Raw genomic sequence first — 13,421 nt, 5'->3', positions numbered from 1 at the left:
TGAGAGAATCGGTAACGGCTTCTAAACAGAATCAAATATGCCATTACCAGTCTATTTAACGGTTTTGGAGTCGTATCTTTCGTCGGTACCATTTAAATTCGAAAAAAATATTCTACCTCTAAGGATGGAAAACAAAGGGCTGAATCCGGTTTCAAAACTTTAAAACTTGGCAAATAGATGTCATTCCACGAACTTTTGAGTTCGGTTTTTTTTTATAAAAAAGTTATAATTATCAAAGTGCAATTTAAAATATTTAATTAATTCAAACTTTACAAATCGCAAAATACCTTGACTCTAGCCCATAAAGTCCCAGTGCACTTTCTTTCTAAAAAACGTGATACAAAACATTCATGGATAGACGACGTTGTGACCTAAGGGCTGACAGGTACCTTTAGTATAGCCATGTAAAGGAGGAATGCTGTCTGCACTTTGATCTCTGCCTCGGGCATCCAATTAATATAATCGTCCATTTAATATAAGCCCGAGCCTAGTTTTTTTAAAATCCTATACTGTCTCACTGCTAGGTGTCCTCCCCTATATCTGAGGTTCAGTCTTTTTAGGTGCGTGTCTAGCTCGTCTATCCATCATAGCTTTGGTCTACCGCATGGTCGTCTTCTACCATTGGGGATCCATTCTGTGTTCCCGTCTAATTTGCGGCAGACGTGACCCGCTCAGTCTGATTTTAGTTTGCTCGCTTGTTGGCCCTTATATGCGAGTTGTATTTTGGAACGTATTTGGATGCTGCGCTCCATAGGTCAGTGGCAAACTCCAAGTTTGGACTTTTGCCGCGCTGTCAGTGACCAGGTTTCTGCGCCGTACGTGAATCTAGTATTACAGGTTTTCATATATATTAGTCCTTTGTATAATAAGAAATAAACTATTCAAAACTTGATTAAATTGTTGTTTAATAAGTGTAATTTTATTTTGTCAATTATTACAAATGAAATAAGACCTTTACAAATTATACACGTGACAACGATCCAAGAACATTGCACGTTTTCGGTATAAATTAATCAATTCGCAGGTTGTTACAGAAAAAGAAATTGTTAGGTTAGTAGAAAAGATCAAGAGCGGGTAGAGGTCAACCGACTTTGCTCACCCCATTGGGAAACAGTGGTAGTGTGTAAGTTGGTATTTAATACGAGTGTTTACTACCTACACAAACAAAATAATTCAGATTTGCGGGTGATCTTCAGTGTTTGTTACATTACAGAGCTTTTCGGTGAAGAAAAACATTTACATGAAACTTGCACGTCGAAGAAGGTTCACGAAACTCGGCAAACGTGTGATGTCCCTAAAACCCTCGCTTGAGAGGAGACACGTGCCTAGCAGTGGGAAGTATAAATGGGTTGATGATGATATATAGCGCAGCACAGGAATGGAACACAGGAGGGATAGTACAGATCTGCCTCATCTGGGAATCAGAATGGGAAATTTACATATAAAATTTCGTGTTGTTCTCTTCAATTAAGATACCGTTACTTAAAATGAATTAACCGTTATAATTGACTCTTTCGATCGGCATCACAAAAATACAGTATGCTTTTTTTTCTAGTTGCAGATTCCCAGATGAGTTGAACAATTTTTTAGAAGACTGAAACTTTTAAAATTAAGTATCACTTAAATAAAGTAATGACCCGGTGAAGCCTTATTATCCAATCAACAATATTTAAACTACTTTCCCCAGTGTCACATCAACCTATGTATTATGTTAGGAACTAATCGGTTTAGTTAATTTTTTTTAAAATTATATTGTAAACTGTACTGAACGCCTGAAAAGACAAAAAATTATAACAAATGCGTGTAGAGAATTAAAAAAAAATCAAGACAATTTTTTATTTTTGTACGGTATTCGAAAATCCATCCACCCATCCAAATTCAAGAATCCAAATTTATCGGTTTTTATTACGAAGAAAAGCAAATTACATTTGAAATCGTCAAATCATTCGTAAGACTTCGTGAGAAAAACGTATAAAAACAGTACGGGTTGATATTTTTAAATCACACTGTTGTTGACATTTATTATTTACAATATGTATTTTAATATCTCATTACTAAATACGAAATAAAAAGCTGAACGGATCAAAGATTATTGTCATCCAAATACAAAGAATCTTATTATAGAAGCATTATGTTGCCCCTTGTGACTTTGTTTAGACGACTGTCAAGAACAGCCATATTATTTTTATTCTTCGTGTTAATAATATGTTTATAACATATATTACATGTGAAAATTACCATGATTATGTAACTCGTGCAATACGAGTAATATTGAGGCAGCGTGTATGTGAAACCATGCAATAAAGTGACACTGGACAATGCACGTGATGTTACGTCACCAGACGGTTACCTCAGGTCATTTGAAATGTGATTTATGCAATAAATAACACTAAAGATTTCTTTATAGGTCAGGCGTTTGCTCCATTTTTCGTACGCTATTACGTTCCGTAATGTAATAACAATAAATTACCTTTTCATTCGTAGTTCTTTAAGAAAAGGATTTATTGTTGCTTTGAACTTTTGCATCCATTCTTTTTCGCTTTGATAACATACCAAAATTGATTGCATACATCAAATTCTTATTTATAAAGATAATTTTGACCCACGTCAAAAGTACCTACTTTTATCACATGAAAATGACATATTATGTGAAATTTTATAATTACTCCTGTTTAAAAAAAATTACCTACTAATTTCGTTCGAAGAATGTTTTAACTTCTCTTCGAGTCGATACAACCTCAAATGGCTTTGGTTGATTCCGCATAACAGTGAAGGTGTTAAATTTTGGAACTTTGAAACTTTGGAAAAAATATATAGTAAAATTAAGAAAATACACTGATTAGTACATGGTGTGAAAATACGATTCCTTAAAATTTTCACGTTAGAAAAAAAAAACGCAAACTTACCTCGAAAATTCACAAGAAACCCGCTGTATCCAATAGGTATTTTAGTTATGCAAATTATTTTTTTTTATATCAATCGAACTGAATGGAACACGTATACTATACGATATACATTTTTCAAATAACTTTAATTTCTGTTGTAAAAATATAAATTCTGAAATAAAGCCAGTGTCCCTGTTCACTGCCATTTGTAGCAAATAAAAAGCCTTGCCAAATAATTATCGTAAACAAACAAACGTCGGGCTAAATAATTAACATGATATATCGATTCTTATGAGGCTCGTGCTCATGTTTTTATTTGTTGTCACAATATACAACTTCTTCATCCAAGACTAAGGGTATAGACATACACAAACTGCATTTCAACAGCCTCGCAACCACGAACATATATATCAGTAGTTGGAGTGAACGAATAAGTCGGGCGCCTGGTGGTAAGAAATTCGTTTATTCACAGCAGCTGCAGAGCCAAGGCTTTAGATCGCAAAGATCTGAGGGGCACTGCCACTGCGCCCGTCACGTAAGTAGCACGTCCTATGTAGCTATAATTTCACCAGCACCCTTAGGTGCCCTTCAAAACCGGCGGCAGAAACAGAAAGGTGGCAATACTTCCCTGGACGAGCTCTTTCGCCATAAGCTCTACTGCTTCTTTTTCTTTATTTTGCAGTTTTCATGCAGTTGCAATTTCCAGGCGGACTGCACTCATATACAGCCTGATTTCACCCACTGCTGGCTGTAGGCCTTCAAGTTTTTGTGCCACTCCCCACCATCCCGTGCTAATCTCATTGTGGTTCGCCTCCCAATTCCTGCGATGTTATCCGCCCATCTCGCTGCTGGACGCCCGATGTTCCTGTATCCAGTCCTTGGACGCCACTCAGTTATCGCCTTACTCCATCTGTCATCTTGCTTCCGTATCAGGTGCCCTGGCCAGCTCCACTTTAGCTTCGTGATGCGGTTCCCCACGTCCTTTACCTTTGTTCGACCTTGATATCGAGCATGACACGCTGCATGGCGCTCTGTGCAATTCTCTTCCTATACACAGCCTTCAGCGTGAGCGTCCATGTCTCGGCACCGTAAGTCATAGTAGGCTGAACACACTGATTATATAGATGGGTCTTCAGACATTGTGGAATTGGACTGCGTTAGCAATACGAAACCGCAACTAATCGTGTTTTATTTAATCATTGCAAGCTGTTGGTCCGCCAACTGCCCGGCAGTTTTGTCGTGCAGTCGCAATACAGTCAAACATGCAGACCACAACAGCAGTAATAATAACATATTTATGAGACCTCTTACAACAGTCTCTTGCATGTGGTATTACTAAAAGTTTGCAAAACAATATATGGCTTATTAGTATTGCGTCAAGGTTATCTGTCCCTTGCTTTCGAGCTGGGTTTACCTGTGTTATGAAAGACAGTGGTTTGATTGTTTATCTACAAGGTATTGCGTTATAAATTTAGATTGACATTAATGAAGTGAACGTGATTTGAAATGCAGTTTAAATGCAGCTTGAGTGATTACGTCATCGCCTTTGTATGTCTTATTGCTGGTCACGGGACGCTTCCATGGAGAGGATTTTATAGTCCACAACCGAGTTGGAGACTTCACACGTTACATATGTTTCTAAGTTTTTTATGACACCAAGCGATGGTAGGAATGAGTCGTTCACCTAGTCCATAACAGTTGCGGTGCTGATCAGAGATTTAAATCGCAAATATCTGAGGAGCACTACCACAGCGCTCGTCAGTCTGAAACATAAGATGATAAATCCCATATGCATACAATTGCACCAGCACATTTACTTTTCAAAACCGGAACGCAGTAATTCTCACATTACTGCTTGGCGGTCGAAATAGGTAAGGTGACAATACTTCTTGGACGAACTCTTTCACAAGGAGCTCTACGGCTCTTAAATGTTGCCGTTACAGTGGTTCGAACCGTCTAGCTCTCTGTGATTGTCACTGCTCACTAACTAACGTAATATGGGTCGTCGTTTTTAGAACCATGAAACTCAATTTACATATTATCTGCAGAATGGAATGGAAGCGAATTTTTTTAACGAAATCGTACATGGCATACTGGATACGATAATGTAGCTGCGGCAATTCTACACTACATTTTAATTAAATATTTATGTTATTTAAGAATGTATTAATTATTATATATATAAAGTACTAAAAATAACTTCTTATAAAATAAAGTTTTGTTACCATCATTATTTATAATAATAACGCACACACTCATAGCCCTGCACTAGGCAAACCCTGTATCGTGGGTGTCATGGACATATAGACAAACACAAATTACGCTTCAAGTCACGTGAAAAATAAATTTGGTTATATAAATATTTTTCTCGGTCTGGGAATCAAACCAGGGACCTTTGCATGGCAGTTCAATATGGTAACCGTTCGGCGATGGAGGCATTTAAATTCATGCGTTTATTTAAATCAATAAAGGCACGACCCATGAGCCTATTGTACCTGTTTTGCATTGGATTCCTTTTTTGTCACAATGCAAGTTAGTCGCTCTAACAGTGCCACTGGCGAAACGTATATAGCGCCTCGGTCGCCCCCTATAAGTTGTATATAATTTGTACGTTACACATTCCCTGTCTACAGACCCGAGAGATAGGGTTTTCCGGAGAGACTATGGGCTCGACGGCAAGACCAGGGTACGGCGGGCGTCCGGGCTAAGCCCTCCGCCAATTATACGTCTTTACTTGTCTCTGGCGGACCCGGACTTGAGTATCGACTCGCCGGGGTTTGTGGTTAGCTACAGGGACGAACATGTTCTTCTGCCCCGGCTCAGCGGTGGCAACCGTTAGTCGTGCGGAGCGCGACGGGAAGTGAGCATGCTTACAACTCAAGTACCAATCTGGAACTATTTTCCTTTTATATTTTTGATAGATTTTTGCATAATGAGAAGGTTAATCTGCAGCCGAAAAAAAGATTACTGTGTGTTTGATCTTTCTATTCACAATCATATCAAAACTTGTGGAGTTATTTTACAAAAAAATTCAATAAATACCTTTATCGAAAAGTGACATCTGCGTCAGTTGTGATACCTGTAAAGGTATCGGCAGCGGTGAGGAGGTTATGCAAAAATCTCTCACTAGGTGTCACTAGCGGCGACGAATGCCGAAACATCAGTACAAAGATCTATAACAAAAACAAATAGGAGAATTTTAACGACTCGGTAACTGGAACCGTCGCTCAGATGGTTAGAGCAATGCTACGGTGCAGCATGGGTACAAGTCCCACCGGGTCGACGAAAATTTTTTATGTGTGCTCGATTTTTGTTTTCATAATCATAACAAAACTAGTTAAGTTATTTCACAAAAAAATCTCAATCTATACATTTATTTTCATCTTTATCATTATAACAAATGTACTATTTAATTTTTGTAACCTGATTTTAAGAGTAATTAAAAATAGTATGCATGCAACGTAAACATTTGAAATGTCACAGTACCCACCCTATGTGAAACGGACTTTAGTGTACCTATTGACGATTTGTAAATGCACAAAGCTCCCGGTCTATTATTTGTAATAACAATTCAAATAATTTAATAAAAAACGTGTACACGTGAAAGTGTGATATTACACAAAACGTTTTCGACAACTAGCATGTGATGCGAATTTGACACGACTATTGGTTTTTGTTACGAAGGTCATAAGTGTCAATTTAATCGTAGGTCATTGATCGATTACTCGATAATTAGCATTTTCATTAGCATGCATTTGAAACTTGAAGTATTTTTTTTTAAATCAGACGAATATAATTATTTAATTCATAATTATAGCCGTAGATCTCCTTGTGAAAGAGTTCGTCAAGGGCAGTACTGTCTTATTTTTTTCCTTACTTATTTTTGCCGCCAGGTAGTAATGTGAGCATTACTGCGTTTCGATTTTGAAGGATAAGGCTGCTGGTGACATTATTAAGTCTCATTGTGTCGGGCGCAGTGGCGGAGCCCCTAAGATCTTTACGATTTAAAGCTCTGAGTGGCACTGCAACTGTTATGGATAAGAGTTTCGCTTACCACCAGGCGCACGACTTGTTCGTCCCGTCATTTGGTTAAAAAAAATATTATCAATATTTTTAAATTGCAATGGACGGTTTCCATGCCTGACTGCCATGGTCCCGCTAATTCCGAGTTCGATTCTCGGGCCGGGAGAAATATTTGTATGAGCTTTTGTGTTCACCCGCCATATAGGGCTTCCCTTGTGCGTGGCTTCGACGTGTGTGTAAAAAAAAATTAGAATACTGCATTTTGCTTTTGAAGATTTTGGTAAATACTAACATCTTACCTATTTCTACCGTTAAACAGTTAAATGAGATTGAGACAGCATTACTGTGTTTCGGTTTTGAAGGGGAAGGGTACTGGTGAAATTGCAGGCACATGGGACTTGTCAACTTATGTCTCAGGGTGATGGGTGCAGTAGTAGAACTCCTCAGATCTTTGCGATTTAAAGTTTTAAACTGCAACTGCTATTTGTAGACGTGTCACCATCTGTCATCATTTTCAGGGTAGATGTTCGTAACATCTACCCTGAAAAGTGTTACAAACGACGAAACGTTTTACACCCGACTAAAACTCCTTTTACGGGATAATGAATTCCACAGTGTCGACGAGTTTCTATTGAAACAATTCTAATTTTGGTTTACTTGACTTCCTTGTAGACAAGCAGTAGTTATACTACTATATTTTATATTCATTACTATTGTTTGCGTTAGTGACGATCATTTATTATCCCTCCCCGTTAGTATTTTGAATTGTAACATTGATAATATGAAATAAATGATTATTTCTATTCTATTTGACACAAAGTATAACAAAAGTTTGTTTGAAAAAACAAATATACGCGATTTAAATCCGGAAAAATAGTTTCATTTCCTATGTGTAACAATCGCGAAAACCTAAGAACTCGATATTTCTATTCTATTCTATTCATCAGGAACACGATTTGTGCGTCCGGTCACTTGTTATTAAAAAAACATTATAGGCAATAAAATAATAATTTAAGAAAAATATAGTTTTCCTTGTTTCTCGTTTCTATCTATGATTTTTAAATTTCCTACGCATAGAAGGATAAAGTTTGTAGTTTGATAAATATGCATATTTTGTTATTCCAAAAAAGAACTTAAGTATTTAATATTATTGAAGACTCTTTAAAGAAATCAAACTGGTATGAGGCATTTTTGTGGAATTTAACCTAAAGGAGTCCGCACACTGATCGCCGGAGAATCGGCTTAAGCCGATCAGAAAAAGTTTTTAACAAATACGCGTTTTTTCTTTACAATATCAAGTGACGGGACGAACAAGTCGTGCACCTGATGGTAAGCTACACGTCTGTTCATAACAGTTGCTGTGCCACTCAGAGCTTTAAATCGTAAAGATCTGAGAGGTACTGCCACTGTGTCCATCACTCTGGGACATAAGTTGACAAGTCCCATGTACCTGTAATGTCACCAACACCCTTACCCTTCTAAGCCGGAATACAGTAATATTAACATTACTGCTTCGCGGCAGAAATAGATAATATGGCAGTACTTCCCTGGACGAATTCTTTCACAAGGAGTTCTACAGCTGCTAATTTTCTTTTAAATTTTTGAGCCGAAGGTAAACGCATGTGTTTATAGCTGTTAATAATAATTTATTTAGAAAAACGAACAAGGTGCAAGATATCATTGTGATGATTTACGGCACTTAAATAAAAACGAACAGTTTTGGCTGTGAGTTGTGATTTAGCCCATCATAACTTATTCTAAGTTCAAGACATGTATTAAAAGGGTTAAGATGGTGCTCTATTATAATATAATCGAACCATGAAACGATAATCTCTTTACAAGGTCACACAGCTTTTTCTGACCGGCTCAACTGTTGCACGTAGATAAGCGTGGTGATTGCCTTATTAGTCGTATCTTTCAAAACAACGCATTTCTTTTTTTAAATTTCTTTGAATCAAGTGTCTGTTTCCAATCATATTGAATAAATTAATAAACATTTTGAAGGGAATATAAACATAATTTTACCACTACAACGAAACTTAGTAATTTGCAAAAAATTTCGATATTTATAGTAAGCAACAACTAACCATCCTCCCAGATAAATAAACTTTTGACAAGAAAATAAACGAACCTTCCGGAATAATAAACTTTATATTGTAAATTGTTCACTTCGTGATGTCCCAACAACATGTGGCCCACACGAAAATAACATGAGTCATAGCGAAAGAAAAATGTGTAATCGACGAAACAATTAACCAGAGAGGAAACGGGAAACAACAAAGTTTTTCTAAGAAAATCCTATGGTTAATATACAAGTGGATAATCATATTCGTAATTATTAGGTATGTGCATTAATATAGCTATAGATTTTAATAAAACAAATATATTTAATGGACCCACGACGCTGTTACAGAGGGCTATATTATAATATATCAAAAACTCTTTAATAAACAAAGCTTCTGCGTACTTGGATGACAAAAATCAGTGATAGTGACTTGTTTAGCTTTTGCAGGTAGTCTCGGCTTAAGATATTTACAGTATTTTTTTTTACTTAAAATTTTAGTGGCAGTAGAGCTCCTTGTGAAAGAGTTCGTCCAGGGAATTAATGCCACCTTACCTATTTCTACCGACAAGCAGTAATGTCAGCATTACTGTGGGTTTTGAAGGGTAACAGTGCTGGTGAAATGACAGGCACATGGAACTTGTTAACTTATGTCTCAGGTTGACCCTCAGATCTTTGCAATTTAAAGCTCTGAGTGGCACTGTAACTGTTATGGACAGGCGTGTAGCTTAGTATAAGGCGCACGTCTTGTTTGTCCCATTACTTAATTTATTATAAAAAATATATTGTTTTCTTATGATACCGACGATAGGACGAACAAGACCATCTAAGTCAGGTCCTAACCCCGAATCAGCCCGTTTGCACGGAGCCGCCGTCTCTAAGTCGACTATCTCTCCTCATTGATGGCGGAATTGTAAGGCACGCTCACTTTCCGACGCCGAATGAACGGCGTCTCTCTAGTTCCCAAATTCGAGATGTCAAGTAGCAGTGTCCTGCGACAATGTCCGGACATAAATACCGATTAAAGGGCAACTCATGTGACCCGCGCGTTTCCTCGCCTCAGGGTCTCAACTCGACCGCTACACTACTAAGTCAGTCGACATCAGGCGCTTGTCGACGTCGGATGTGTGGCAAATTTTCTCCGCCTGTTCTTATTTTATTCATATTAATTTACAGTGCGCGGATTGCGGGACACGAGTGGCGACCATCCACACCTCGTCTACTAAAATAAAGGCTCGCTTTAAAGAATCACCTTGACGCCAAGTTATCTTGCACCTTATTATTTCGATACCTCCAATGAACACTGCCGCAACTTAATTTTTGGACCTGTTCTGTTTTATTTCGTTTTTGTTTTTTTTTTGCAAAATACGGGGAGCATAATCTTTGTAAATAAATATGGCTCTTTACAAAAATAACTGAAAATGACAAAAAATTAAGTTAGCTTAATGTTCATTGGACAAAATATGGTTCATTCAATCTCAACACATTATACCTATTGTTAGGATTCGAATTCTCAATATTATAAGAGCCAGGCACTAAGTAAACAAAAAAAAAATGCAAACACAGCAGACTATAGCTTAGCATAAGCAAGCTAGAAACCTAACTCTGCGTGTTGCAACTTAATTGTAGTCTAGACTTGAGTTAGCATAACTAAACTGTAAGAACCTATTGTCTCGATATCCTGTTATTGCAACACTTCCGTCTTTGGTATTGAAAAAATAATTGTTCGTTTGATATAAGTGAATATATTAGAACACCGAGATTTGCAATGTCATGTTTACTTCTCAAGGTTTAAGTACACGTGCTGTGTACGTTATAATTAATGACTAATTTTTTTTATAGAAAAGCATTGCCTCTACCACGAGTTTACTGTGTAACGATGCGACCTCCTTTCATCGTCATCCCACTTTTTTGTCACCTTTTCTCTGGTTCCTGGCCGCTTGCTTTCAAATTTTGAACCGTTCTTTAACTTCCTGCTCAATCGCTGTAGCGGGCAGTGCTGCTCTAATTTTTAATTGCGTCTAATTTTGATCCTTCTACTAGTTCCCAACCTAAATCATGTGCGATGTACCTAAATCAACCTAGTAATACTGTATAACACGACCCTTTCGGGGTAAGTCTAAGTCTCACGTTTTTAGTATTTAAGTAGGGAGTGTTTTGTAGCGTTGTGCCTGTTTTTTTACATGCCTTGTCTTGTTACAGCGTTTTCCTTTTGACTTAACTATGGAATATTTTTTGTGGAGCGAAGTACCTCCTATTTTATTAGGCGGCACGTTAGCGGTTTTAAGACCTTTCAGCTGGGACCGTTGTCGCTAGCGACTGCGTAAATTACTTCACAATTTTGTATGGTAATGGGTCTGTTCAAGGGGCATACCTTCCGAGATTTTTCGGCTATTAGACAAAACAAATGTTTCGGCTTCCTTAGGCACTCTACGAGGTAAGTTTTGTCACCAGGCACACGACATGTTCGCCCCGTGAGTTACTGGATATCATAAAAGATTTTCAGGAGTTGGCTAACTTTTTAACCAACTTCAAAGAAAAGGAGGAGGTTCTCAATTGGATTGTATGTTCTTTTTTTGTGCGTATGTTACGCGATAACTGCGGCATTTGTGAACCGATTTTGATGATTCTTTTTTTTGTTGGAAAGAGGATACCTCAGAAGTGGTCCCATTTGAATTTGAAGAAAATATTCCCTCTCTAAGAAAAGAAAACTATTAGATGAATGACTTTTAGGGCGTATATATTCGACACGAATATCGCGTTGCTCGCGACGACGAACGACCGCATGCGTCTAACTGTAATGGCAAAATACGCTCTATTTATTTAGCCTTTACGTTTTAACTTAAATGACCGTTCCGGGCACGCGAGCGTAGCTGGCTTGAATTTGATCCACGCGGCGGCCCGCGCGACGACCGCGTATACACCGAGCGGAGTCCGTGGCGGCCCGGGCGGCGGCCGCGCAGTAGATTTCTTTAGAGGAATTTAAATGTTGTTGCCTAGTAAATAGAATTCAGATTTGTCATTAATGTACATGAAGGCGTGGTAACTGACTCCTCGTGTAACAGGGCGCTTAAGGTCGGTTTTTTAGTACTCTGCACTGAGATTATTGTGTGTCATATATGTCATCATACGTCAATAATCATTACACGTCAATAAATATAATACAACTATATGAAAGACATAATGTAAATGATAAATTTTATAATTATCCTATTTAAGCATAAAAAGTTATCGTTACAATTTCATTAGTAGAACTTTTAAAACTCTACTGAATAGATTACAAGACTTACATAAGTACACTTTTTATATATATATCGATTAATAAGAAGGCAGCTTCCTTAGGTAAGATCGAGTTCAACTTTTAAATAACAAGATATTTTTAGTTCAGAGTATAAGAACTATGTTTTGTTAACGAGTAACAATGCAAAGTTATATAATAACTCCCAGGTTCCCAGAGGAATCTAGTTAATATCGAGTTCTTAAGTGTTCGCTGCTGCTCGCAGACATACATGATTAATAATTTTTATTACAGATGACAAAATTACATAACTGGAAGGAAACGTTTCTGTGTTTATCATCTCACAGCTGTGGTGTTTTTGTTAAGTGAAAAAAACGTCCGCCACTCCAACCCGTGTTGGATCAAAGTGGCGGACTTTTTTTTTGTAATATCAAGTGACAGAACGAACAAGTCGTGCGCCTGATGGTAAGCTACACGCCTATCCATAACAGTTGTAGTACCACTCAAAGCTTTAAATCGCAAAAATCTGAGAGGCACTGTCACAGCGCCCGTCACTCTGAGACATAAGTTGACAAGTTCCATGTGCCTGTAATTTCACCAGCACCCTTGCCCTTCAAAACCGGAACACAATAATGCTGACATTAGTGCTTGGCGGCAGAAATAGGTAAGGTGTCAGTATTTCCCTGGACGAACTCTTTCACAAGGAGCTCTACTGCTGCTGTCTGGTCTATGGCCCTCGCCTCAGAGGAGACTCGTGCCCAACAGTGGGACGTATGAATGAGTTAAGTTTTCCCGAATTTAAAATTGCCAGTTTTGCTCTTTATATATGCTCAGAGTCTGAAGGTCAAGACATGAAATGAGGTTATACGACAGTAAACCAAGGAAGCAAGCTGAAGTGGCTGTGGGCTGGTCATATCTGTCGAAGAACCTATAATCGATGGGGGAAGAGTGTTCTTGAGCGGAGATCACGGCTTGGCAAACGTAGTGTAGGACTTCCTCTGGCAGGTAGAGTGATGATCTGCGAAGAGCTGCATCAGATGTGCCTGTAATTTCACCAGCATCCTTACCCATCAAAACCGGAACGCAGTAATGCTCACGTTACTGCTTGGCGGCAGAAATAGGTAAGGTACTGTATATATTGTCCCGTCACTGTATATTATATAATATAATAATAGGGGTTAAAGTATGAAATTGCCGATTTGTACTGAAAATC

Source organism: Hyposmocoma kahamanoa, unplaced genomic scaffold (genome assembly GCF_003589595.1).
Source record: "Hyposmocoma kahamanoa isolate Upper Pololo Valley unplaced genomic scaffold, ASM358959v1 160, whole genome shotgun sequence".
Classification (NCBI taxonomy): Eukaryota; Metazoa; Arthropoda; class Insecta; order Lepidoptera; family Cosmopterigidae; genus Hyposmocoma; species Hyposmocoma kahamanoa.
Note: the sequence above shows the minus strand (reverse complement) of the source record.